Raw genomic sequence first — 12,664 nt, 5'->3', positions numbered from 1 at the left:
AGAGAGTGTAAGCTGGTGGTGAGCGGTTCCATATTAAAGCCAGAAGGTTGTCGGTTTGAATCTGGGTCTTTCTATACATGGAGTTTGCATGTTCTTTATCCAGGCATCGGTGGTTCAGCAGGTTTCTTCCTGCTAAAAGGGATTTCTTTTTTCTTTCCACTGCTTGTTATTATGTTGATTTTTGTTTTGTTTTCTAGAAAGCTATCTTGAATTCACTGCGTTCTATTTGGCGCTACAGGAATAAAATTGCGAATTGACACGCTGTGATTACATCTTGGTTTTTTGTCTGTAAAATAATGAAAGTATTTCAGTACTTTAACACACATTAACACGCATGCAAAATTGGGTGGGGTGTTTTTTTTTTTTTTGGGGGGGGGGGGGGGGATTTTCCCAAAAGTGTGCCCGGGGGCCCTGGAGTCCAACGCTCCGCCCCTGGATGCCACAATAACCTGCCTCTCACTAATAAAGCTGGAGCTTGTGAGGGGCTGAGCGGAGACTTCGGGACTAATTTGGGCATCGCGGAGCCCTCGGAACCCCGGGGGTGTTTCGGCGGAGGTTTGGAGGTTCTGGAGGCGGCGGAGGAGCGGTCGAGTGGTCGAGTCCCCCCCGCACGGAGGAGGCTGATGCTGAGGTGATGCAACCAGGGGAGGGGGCAGAGGATCATCCGGCCGCCGCTGCCAGCGCCGAGCGAGCTGACACCCGAAACCGATGCTGCCCTGCCGCCGTGTCCCAAGGGGCTTGAGGGGCCGAGAGCCACCGCGGATGGACGGACCTCCACGGGGCCGCGGAGGACGCGCAGCAGCAGCAGCAGCAGCCGAGGTACGGACGTTTCCTCCGGGTCGCCGACGCGCCGCCGTCCGCCTGCCGGCGATGCTAACTCCGTTAGCTTCGTATAGCATTAGCCGCGTTAGCGCTCGCGCCGCTTTCCGCGCAGCTCGGATGGACGAAGAAGCCCCGAACTGGCGCCTGTTTTCAGCCTAAAGTTACCGACACACGTCCCGGTTCGATTCGTTCACTCCGCGAGTTTTAATGATTTTTGTAATTGTTGTTTTTAACCAGAGAGGAGGGTTTCGTTCAGCCGTTAAGCTAGCTGAAACACGGCGACTCTTCCTGTCGGGGGATTTCAAAGTAAGACACGGGAGATGACAGAAATCAGAATTAAAACACTTTTACACTTATTTCTAAGAGGCATGTATAAACAACAGTTAAATGAGGGATAACTGTGTGGAAACAAGAAGAGGGATGATTATTAGATGTCTGAGTGGTCTAAAAGTAATTTACACAAAACTAAACAAACTCAGAAAAATTAAGAAAAAAAATCAATTAAAGCCATTTAAACATGTCTGACAGGTCCTGAAGTGACAGGAACAGGTTTAAATTGATACAGATCCAATGCACACAATGTAAAAATCACCACAGAGCTACTAAACTGTTAAAAGAAAATACAAAGCTTGTAAAATGGTGCAATAATGTACAAAAAAACCCCAGAAACTAACCTCAAATAATCAACGTACAGGGTGATAACTGAACTTATTAATATTAATGCTTAGAAATACCTCAGAATGAGTTATAAATGGACAACACCCTGGTCCATCTTGATTCATTTTAGTCAAATTTAATGTTGCATTGAGGTCTTTTCCACTACAAAGAAAAAAACACTTTTGCTGATGAAAAACATTTGTATTCAAGAAATCTGTCTGTATAATCCAGGAATTGCTTGTGACTCGTCAAAATACTTTCTTATAATTATCCTACAGGATCATTATTACACATTGTAGTGATGATCAAAAATATTTACTCTACAAAAATATGTATATGATACTTTCAAGCACAAGTAGTTTTTGTTTTGTGGTAAATTAAGAATTCAGCACTTTTGAATCACTTAGTTTTTGCTCTTTGAAGCTGGTTTTTTTTTTTTCTTTCTCAGTTACAATTGTTTTGATCTTTTTCATCCAAATTCTGAGTCTTATTGACAAATTTCACAACGTTTGAGGTGGTTTTGTGTTTGTATTGAACACTTTTGTCTCGCATGTGTTTTATTCTGCGCCTCAGGTTGTTGTTTTTTTTAATCTCTGGCACACATTTGTTTCGTATCTTTGTCTCTTTGTTTGGTTGCTTCGCATCCGTCTTCAATCAGTCGTGATTCACTTTGGTCTATTTTACGACTAATCTTGTTGTTTTTAGTCTCTTACTGGTCATTTTTACATCTGTGGTTGGTTATTTGTCATGCTTGGGTTACTTTTTTATTCTCCCGTCTTGATCTGATTGTAAGATTTCCACGGCTTTTCGCTTGTTTTCCAGTGCAGTCGTAGTCGTAGTCGTAGTCGTAGTCGGTCACGTGACGTCATCAGCAGCCCCTCACGTTGTCGTTTCCATTGATCTCTACAGGAAGAGTTTCAGCTCGCAGGCCGACTGCGTGCGCTTTATTTTGAAGCTTTGTCAGCCACACAGGAGGTGAAACTGGTTGAAATTCTTCACATGCCTCCCTCTCCAAGCTAAACCCAGCTAGCCGGCGACTCGCTGGCTGTAAAGTTGCTGTTTGGCGTCTCCGGGGAAGAGAGCGGCGGCGTCCGTCTGGTCGCAGGACTTTCCTTGTGTGTGGAGGCTGGAGCGGCGCCGGGTGGAGGACTGAAGCGGTCTGCAGTGCTGCAAATGCAGGCGCAGCGCAGAACAATGTAGACCCCCCCCCCCCCTTAAAAAAAAAAAAGAAGAGTCAACACTGATGGTGCAGCTGGAAACTGTCCTCTGCTCACTTTGTCTTTTCTCACTGCAGCTTCTCTTCTACTTTTACTATAAGAAACATTCAGAAAGTCCTCAGACAAACTTAAATTGAAAGAAAAACCCTGTAATGTTCATCTTCATCTTAAAGTCCTAGTGAAATTTAAAACACTACCGGTACTTTGCAAAAAACGATAGTTGGGCTACTCCTTCTAAGGTTCCTCCGACTCTGCCCCACCACTGTTGTCGCATAACAAAGTTATTTGAATTTTGAATCTCCAGCCGAGGAAGTCGGGGGGAATCCTTCTTCTTCGTGGGCCATTGTAGGCGGAGCCTATGTGTGACATCACGAGTTGTGCAGATCTCGATCTGTTGTGTTTACATCGGCTTGTTTCCTCTTAAATATCCAAGTTTTTACAGTGTTTTGAAGTTATAGTCGGCGTTTTATGAGCCTTGATGAAAGATTGAGCCTGGAAGAGACCGAGAGAGGAGAAAAGGAGCACGGGCGGCGGGAGCGACAAGCTCGCGCCGCTAGCGGCTAGCGGGAGCCGCTAGCTCGGGCGGCTAGTAGACGATCAAGTAATACCTGGACTCATCTTCGGTGATTCAGTCAGAAAAGCTCTTGGACGTGTTGGATCCAGGAAGCCGGTCGTTCTGCCAACAGTCAGGAGCCTCAAAGCCTCAAAGGTGAAAAGTGGCGGCTGCTGAGGCGAGGAGACGAGGAGACGAGGACGAATGGAGGACGAAGCGTCTTCTGCTTCCTCAAACATGTTCCAGACGAGGTCACCGATGGCAGAACCACCTTCTGTGTCTTCTTCATCAATCACTGGGTTTGAAATGACCATGATGATGAAATCTGGTTCAATTCAGCCTCTTCGTGGTCAAAACTCTGATCCTCCATAATGTAAACACAACTTGGGCGTGTGCACAACTCGTGATGTCACTCTGTTATTGTCAGAAGCTCCGCCCAGCAGAGGAAATAGCGCCGTTTATCGGCTATTTTCTCGCAGATTGCCGCGTTTTAACATTTTACCCTTCAGCCAGTTAGCATGAAAATGTTCTAGAAGAGACACCAGAGAGTTTTGGAGGTCGAGTTTTCATTTCACTGGGACTTTAAAGTAGGCGCGAGATACCGGAGTTTGTAAAAACACCCACAATGCAGCAGCTGCAGGAGAAGCATTTCGGGAGATTTCATTGTATTCTGCACCAGAAGGTTCCATTTTAAAAACCGGCTTCATGTTGAGATTGTTGTCGTCGTTAAACCATCGACATTTTCATCACGTGGACTCGCCGCCTCAACGAAAAAAGAAAAAAAAAAAAACCTTCAAGTTTGGTTATTATGGCAGCGATTCGGCGCTCCGGCCCACTGGAGTTGTGAGTTTGACGCCCCGTCTTGTAGAAGCGACGCAAATAATGTGTATTAAGTCAATTATACTTAAAATGGAATGAAAACTTTGAGAATGGAGTGAAAATGAATGAGGGAGAGTAGAAGTGGATTAACTGCGGCGCCTCGTTCCTACCAGGAGATCGTCTCGTGTAAACAGACAAACAGTCAAGTGTGCAATTAGAAAATTGCAAGTTACAAGAGCCAGACTGAAAGGAGGCGGGTTGAAAATGTTTAAACAGCGCCGCGCACCGTTTGTTCTCTCTTTTTAAGAAAGTGCCGATAATATTTCTCAGCCCCGTCTTTAAATCGCCTTCCAGGGGAAAACCTGTGCAACGTGTCATTGTCGGCTTTTGCTTTCCGGAGGAATATTTTGGAGAAAAATAAGGGAAACTTTCGCTCCGTTTTGCGTCGGTTGACGTTTAATTGACGCGAGGTTTTGCGTGTGTTTGTGGGAATCAAACCTCAAATGTTTGGTCCAAAGCATTTAAAATGGAAATAAAAAAGCGTATTTTAGCTTTATGGGAGTAAATAGGATGATTTCAAGGTGCAAGAGTCTCATTTCTATCACATTTTCTAAAAATAAATAACGAAATAAAAAAAAGTTTGACTTTGCAGCCTTGTGTGACACAGATTTTTCAAAATAAAATCATCCAGGCTTTGACAGTGGCTGCTGTGTCTCAGGCTGACTGGTGCCTGGTTGTCCTTTTTTTTTTTTTTTTTTTTGTTTAATGGGAGACGCCGCCACAGGAAGCTGATGTTATGGCAAGGAAGTGCCTCCCCGCAGTTAAAGCATGAATACGGCAGGAGAGAGACGAGGGAAGCGGGTGGGGGTATTTACTAGACCGCTACCCTCCTCCTCCTCCTCCTCCTCCTCCTCCTCCTCCTGTCTTGCCCGGCTGTTTCTTCTCCAGTCGGACACAGCCGGCGCTCTGTTCAGATCCGTGGCTTTCATTAACGGCGAAATGGGATCCCGGAGAACCGGCGTGGCGACGTCCCAACGCAGCCGCTCGTTACGCGTTCGTGTATTTCACCCAACAAATTGCAAAACAGATTGGCCCAAGAGAGGAAAAAGTAGATATGAAGTGAAAGGAACTGAGGTTTTTTTTTTTTTTTTTACAAAACCCAGGTTTCAATCGGCCGTAATGGAAAAATGCATCTCAATGGAAGGAGTCGGTCTAGATTGTAAAATTAAAACTTCTAAATCCATTGATGTGTTTAAGAAACTTGTTAAATGATCAATGTTACAGAAATACGACACTGCGGAGGAGCAGATCAACCTTATTGATTTATTTTGTGTTTGATGTTTTGGAAAAACGGGTCATTTGAGGTTTCAGTTTGAATCTTAACTTTGTGTTTCGACTTGACATCTCAAGTTGGTGTTTTTTTTTGGTTTTTTTTTAATCTTTTTCTTGCTACTTTATTTATTTCTATATTATTTTCCCGTCATTTCATCTATCGTCGCTATTCTTCATCTCTCACTGCCGTTCTTCACATCCCTTTAAAGCAGTTTGCATGTATTTTTGATGAGTTTTCTCTTTTCTCTCGCTACTTTTGTTTTTTGTTTGTTTGTTTGTTGTCATTTTTAGTGTTTTACTTCTTTTTCAAGCCAAATGAAGCCAGTCGGTCTCATTTGGAGGAATTTCAACCAATACTTGGATCAAATGTGCTTCAAAGGGCCAAAGCAGACGGTTACAGGATTACCGTATTTTCTGGACTAGAAGTCGTATAGGTTTTGCGGGTTTTGCTCCAGAAACGTCCGTCAATTTGTTCTCGAGGTTTATTGTGGCGCCGGAGCAACTTCCTGCGGTCACAGTGACATCTAGTGGTCACGGACGGTACGCACCGCTGGGTTTTAATTTCGCAACCCCAAAAAATTTAATATATATATATAAAGGTTTGTCCTCCTTCATTGTTTTTACATCTTCCTCTTGGTTTTCTTCTTTTGTGTGGCTGTTTTGCGTCTCTTCTAGAACATTTCACACGTCTTTGCTCGGCTTAATTTATTGCTTTGGTTTATTTATGGATTTACTGGTTTTGTGTCTTTTTTTTTTTTATTTAGTTTTTAAACCCTCACATTTTCATGTCCAGTTTCACGTTTTTTATTGGAATTTTCCATCATCGTCGTCTTTACTTTGGCCCATTTAACTATTTAAGGGCTTAAAATAATTCTCTTTGTGGTTATTTGGCATGTTTTACTGCATTGTTGCCGCCACTTTACCGCCGAGTCGTAGTTTTATATAAATGTTCCCGATTATCGTGTTTAGAGGTTGTTTGTGACGAGTTTTACGTTCGTTAATTTGAGTGATCCTCTTGGTCGTTTTCCAACTGTTTTGTCACTATTTTTGCCTCCTTTTGCTCATTTTCCATTTATGTGCCTTTGTTTTGTGTCTCTGGTATTTTTAGACACTTTTCTTTTGCATCATCTGTGGTTATTTTCTGGTTTTCTCCTTCTGCTCCTTTGTCACTGTTGTTTTTTGTTTAATTTTTATCGCCTTGCATGTTTTCTGGTCTTTTTGCATCACTTTCTTTGACTAATTGGTGTCATTGTCTTGTTGTTTTGCCTCTAAATGTGTCGTTTTGCGTTTCATGCTTTGTGCTCATTGGGTCATTTTTGTCTCTCCGGTGGTTTGTGTTGAAGCCTGTAGACTTTGTGCCATGATTTGATCATTTCATGTCCCTTTTTGCTGTATTTTTAATGCGATTCTGTCTTTTTATGGCCACTCTAGATCTTATCCTAGCCCGGTAGATAATCTGATTTGACACTTGAGTCATTCAGTTTGACTTTAGCGATAGCAGTTGATGTAATTACTGCCTTTGAATGACATCATGGCCTCCTTTAGTCCAACAGTCTGTGTTTGATGGTGAATCACCCGGCTAATGTTTAAGACGACGTCTTCCAGATTGAGACGGGACAGGATATGGACTCTGTCCCCGTCTCGTCGGGTGACCCCCGGGGAATGCGGAGTCACACGGGGGGGGGGATGTTTGTTCAGTGTGTCCCACAAACAAGTGTTGTTTGCAGTGGAGTGATGGGTCACAGATGCCGAGGCTGCGACGGGGGGGGGGGGGGGGGGGGGCAAAAACCTCTGAGTTTGTGCGGATGTGTGATTTAGAGGCGTCCAAACGACGTCCGCTTTTCGTGAGACTCTTGAGATCGTGACGGAATGAGGCCCGCGTGCGATCCGACACGGCGCCGACAAGTCGAGATTAAATAAAGACGTGACGCAAAATAATACAGGACAGGTGAGTGAAGAAAAAAGCCACTTCTTGTTTTTGTTTCCCTGCTGTTTTCTATAGTCAGCGCTCCTACACCAGTGTTTTTCAACCACTGCGCCACGGCACACTGGTGTTTCCGCGAGATCTCGTCAGGTTCGCCGTGGGAAATGATCCAATTTCACATTTTTTTCTAAAAAAGCATTTGCGCTCACAGCCGACAGTGTGTTGCAGAGTAATCATGTATAAATCCTCTTCACCACTAGAGGGCAGCACAGAACTTTGCCGGTGAAATGTAAAGTGACAGACGTCAGTGTGGTTCATCTCCACCTCCTGCTACCATCTTGTATCAAAGTACTGTGTCAGTGACAGTGATGGAGAAGTTTTTGAAAAGGAAGAATGTGAACCAGGATCTCAGCTCTTCATCCATCAGGTCCAGGTTTCACACTGAGGGAGGCACTATTAAAAAAAAAGTCCTTGCTTTCTGGATTTACTGGATTCCTGTTGATAAAACTTTGACGAGAAAGACTTTATATTGTTAATAGAGGCTACAGAGTTTCACATTTTAACATTTTCAGGTGGTGGTGGTGTGCCTCCAGATTTTTCTAAAGAAAAAAGTGTTCCTCGGCTCAAAAAAGGTTGACAAACACTGCCCTATACGACGCATTTGAGCAACACAGAGTCGAGTCAAACCAGTGAAGAGTGTGTTGTTTTTCTTTTTTGTGTGTGAAGTGAAAGAGTGAAAGCACAGCCTGCTGACTCGGCCCCATTTAGCAGCTCTTGTCGGTCCCCAGCCGGCTCTATTCAGGCTCCACATCTGCTTTGACACACATTCAGCTATTCGGAGGGCTGGCCTGGGCCATGAGGGGGGAGGGGGGAGGGGGGGGGGGGGGGGGTGGTGAGAGAGAGAAACGCCCCGCGCTATCGAAACACATGTATTTATGAATAATTGAACGCACGCAGCTCTGTAACGGGGGACAATTGACGGGATGACGGCCGTGACGAGTTGCTTTCCTTTCCGCTCATCAGCTTTGTTGGGTTTTTTTTTAGACTTCCAAAACAGACGGACTTTAAGAACTGCGATGCATTTGAGGTTGTTTTTTTTGGTTTTTTTATTACACCCAACATTCTAAATTTTCGGAATATTCAGCCGAAACGGCTATAAATCTACTGAACGTGTGCAGTTGCTCCTCAAACAAGCCGACCAGGACTTGGTAACCTGCAGGTGTCAGTTTGTTCCCGATTGATCTCTGATGCTTTTCCATTGAGGTTTGAACACAAAACAAGCCTAAGACGTATAAACAGGATGTGACGGGCGTCGGAACGCTTCCTTGTCGCCGTTCTGGCTCACATGTACATCGTTTAACCGATCATAGGTGCTGAAAGTAAGTTTTTTTTGTTGGTTTTTTTCCATTCTCTTACAGAGACGCATGAGGAAATCATGCAAACACTCGTCATGCGTCTTTTCGTTTTCTTTCATTCTGCCTCTGATGTTTGGCTTGAACGTCTCCAACTTTCTCTCCGGCTCGTCCCACCAGGACATGTCGGCCTCAAAAATCCAGTTTAGCAAGACCAGTTCCTCACAGTATGAGATTTATCGACCCGCAAAATACTTGTTGGAGCAAAAGAACCGTCGAGTTTTTCTGTGCTTGACTTTCCATCCTTCACTCCGCCGCCTGAGAAGACGTCCTGCAGCTCCTGTAATGGTTGTGGTGAAAGTTTCCCTCTCTCGCTCCCGCCACTCAAAAGCTCCCAGCTCGTCCACGGAGAATCAAGCAGCTGACATTTATTTATGTGTCTGTGGCAGCGCCCCCTGTAGGTGCAGCCTGGGATCTGGGTCCGGGGAAGGGGGGGGGGGACGTTCTAGGATTCTTAAGTCATCCAAATTTCCTCGGTACTCTTCAGACTTTCATGTTTTTCATCGGTAAATGCAAGTCAGCAGTGTTAGGAATTTTTTTTATTATTTTAATTGAACAGCAACAATCTGCACCAGAAAACCTTTTTGATTTAATTCTGAAAATTGAAGCTGGTAACTTAAAAAAAAAACAATCTACCTTCTTAAAATGTTGGTGAAATATTGAATTCTACCGGATCACCGGTACAAAATATTACAATAATTCACAAGACCAGTCAAAGAACCATTTCTTTTACTAAAAAAAAGTCACATATCAAGACAATTTAATGCTTTTCGAGACTCGTGTACGACAGAAATGTGAGGCTCTCGCTCTATATTTTGATTTATTTGCGAGTAATTGCAGAAATGTAAGTTGTGGCCCAGGAGCTGCCGGGCAGAGCAGCTCTGACGGGTTCCGGCAGTCCGTCCGGGTGGAAAGTCGTGCAGCTCGTCAGTCGACCGAAGCAGGAAATGATCGAAACGCCGACTCGACGGCGGTCCGAGTCCTCACAAGCCCCCTCACACCGGAGGACACTGGTCTCCCAGGGAAACGGGACTCGGTCTCTGATGGGGGACGGCGGATTTAGATCACCGGACTTCTTTGAATCTCGGCATTCAGTCGTACGGTTAAAGTACCGCTCCACGTCAATACCTGAAGCTCCTTGATCCTCCTGACGCGGCGCCACGTGACGATAGTTGAATTTCACCAACAAGTCAATCCGGCGTCTCCTGACCCTTTGACCTCTCTTGACCTCTCACGTCTCCGGACAACCGTCGAGTCGGCAGTTTTTTCTCACGCTGCTGCGGCGTTTTCCAACTGTTGACAACGATTCACACTGCATAAGAGGATCGCTTACTTAAAGTATACATTTCAAATCAAAATCAAATCAAATGTTGTTTGTATAGCCCTTCACAATAACCCAGCGGTGCCCAAAGCTTTACAACAAAGCTATAAAAACAAGAATAACACATAAAAACAATACATAAAACACAGCCCACATGGAAAGAACCCATACGAGGATATATGCACATATATGAAACCTATAAGCAGTTTATATGCACATATATGCCACATATAGGCCAAATTGAGGTGCATATATGTGAATATACAGGCCATATAGGTCTCCTGTACTGATTCTTTATTTCCACATATATATATATAGCCTATATATCTCACTTTGGCAGCTGTCATACATTATCAAGGCGATGGCTAAGAACTAACTAAAAAACAATTATGTAAGAAGAACATATAGGTGCATATATGCGCACATATATACGTGCATATATGCACATATGTATACGTGCATAAATGCACCTATATAGGTACCGGTACGCACATATATGTGTACATATATGTGCATTTGTGTACATATAATATAGGAAAATGGCCAATTTTATATATGTCACATATTTCAAAAACCTATATCAAAATCTATATTAAAACATGTGTTTATATAGGTTCTTTCCATGTGGGAGGTGCTGCAGGTTGTTGGAAGCTTCCAGAAATTCATAAAAACAGAGTATACAGAGTAAATACACTGTCCTAGACAGAGTTAAAAGCCAACCTAAAAAATGGGTTTTCAGCTTTGATTTAAATTTTTTTAATCTATTTGTCTGAAATAGACTCTTTATTCAGACGTGGGGTAAAAAGCAGAGTTTAACTCAGGTCAGGTCACTAGTGCATCTCTATTTTCATGTTTGACACAAGAACTGAGCGGGAAATTGTAGCTTTCAGATGAAAGTAAGATTTTATTCAAAACGTTTCACTTTCCAGTTAAACTGATGATAAATATTGAACGGTGAAGCCGAGCTGCTGTTATTGCTCTACTCTAGAACTCCTCCTCTGGTTGTTTTTGTCTTTTTTGTTGCCTCTCTCTCACTTCGCATCCAGACTCTTTGATCTTGTGTCCTTTGGTCCGTGAGGTGAAGCTTGTTGGGTAATTCTAGTTGATCCCTGGAGCGAATGATGCTGCCGCTTCTTTTGAGGCTTTTTTTTTTTTTTCCCCTCCCCATTGAAGCCACGTCTTTGTTCGTAGAGCAGCTCATCTTCCCGTCCCAGTAAAAGGAGGGAGTTCGAGGCCCAAACTCACCTTGTTCTGGTGTCTAAAGGAAATACAGATTGACTGACAGGTCATCTCACGTACTCATCTCCAGGGAAATTCAAGTTTTCAGCAACAACAGAATAAAAAGGACCTGAAACAGGCCGTGAGTTGCCAGATTGACATTGACACCAACCGTCAGTACACAAATCCATAGATTCCACACAAATAAGATAGATAGATAATTACTTTGTTCATTCCCGAAGGGAAATTGTCTTGTTGCAGCAATCTGGTACATACGAATATTATAAAATACAATAGAATAGTAAGAAAAGTAAAATATGTGGGTATAAGACATAAAGTAAAACACAGAACGGAACATGGGCACTTAGAAATAAGCAGGAGATAAAAGCAAGATACATAAATAGTAAGGTGCAGTGGCAGAGCCATTAGAAGTAGGTATTATATAATAATAATAACAATAATACACATAATAACAGTGTGAAATAGTGTATAATACTCGTGTATATATATATATCAGTAATAATAATAATAATAATACCAATGGTATTAGTGTACTTGCACATGTATAAATATATGTATATGCACATGCAATATGCCATATGAAATATATGATATAATATAAGTATCAATGTAAAAGACTTCTAATTTGCATTAGAAGTCAATATTTACACATTTCAAGGCAGTAAGTCAACTACAGACATTCCACAGTCATGATGGATTGAAACTACTGAAGTAAATGTGCTTTTCTTTTTTTTTTTTTTTTTTTAAAAGGAGTCCATTTTTCAAATTTTCCAATTTGACTCAAAAATGATGCTGATAATTGTACCATTTCCCTGCATGGTCTCATTATAAAGATAACATAATTGCTTCAGCTGAGCACTTTTCCTGCTCTGCTGCCGTTTCGACTCGCAAAACACTTTTTTTTTTTTTTTGCGTGACCCAAATACTCGCTTGTCCTTTTTTCAACGTCTTCATTTTTACGAAGTGATCTCATGAACTCCTTCAAATGCTCATTTGGGACGCTGTTCGCCGCAGAGCATAAATAACACAACGCTAATGCCTCTGGGCCAGAAATGTGGAGATAAGCATGTAGGCATGAGAAAACACATGTTCCTAAAATACGACGGTGACACAGAACCTCCATACAAGGTCTGGTCAGTTTTTATATGCTGGTGAGGAGAAAAAAACAAACTTACCTGGAAGTGGGACACTCAATGAGGAAATATGCTTTAAAACTGAATGTGCTTTGGGGGGGTGTTGTGTGAAAATGACGTTTTGGCGAGTTCCAGTAAATAAAAGCCACAGGAGCTGCCGTCCCAGACGACTTATTTACAGAAAGATGCTTTTCTTTTTCGTCTCCTGCAGACTTGCAGATAGCTGACTTGTGCT

The sequence above is a fragment of the Blennius ocellaris genome, assembly GCF_963422515.1.
Source record: "Blennius ocellaris genome assembly, chromosome: 7".
Taxonomy (NCBI): Eukaryota; Metazoa; Chordata; class Actinopteri; order Blenniiformes; family Blenniidae; genus Blennius; species Blennius ocellaris.
The sequence above is the reverse complement of the archived record's forward strand: the minus strand, read 5'-3'. Positions refer to the sequence as shown.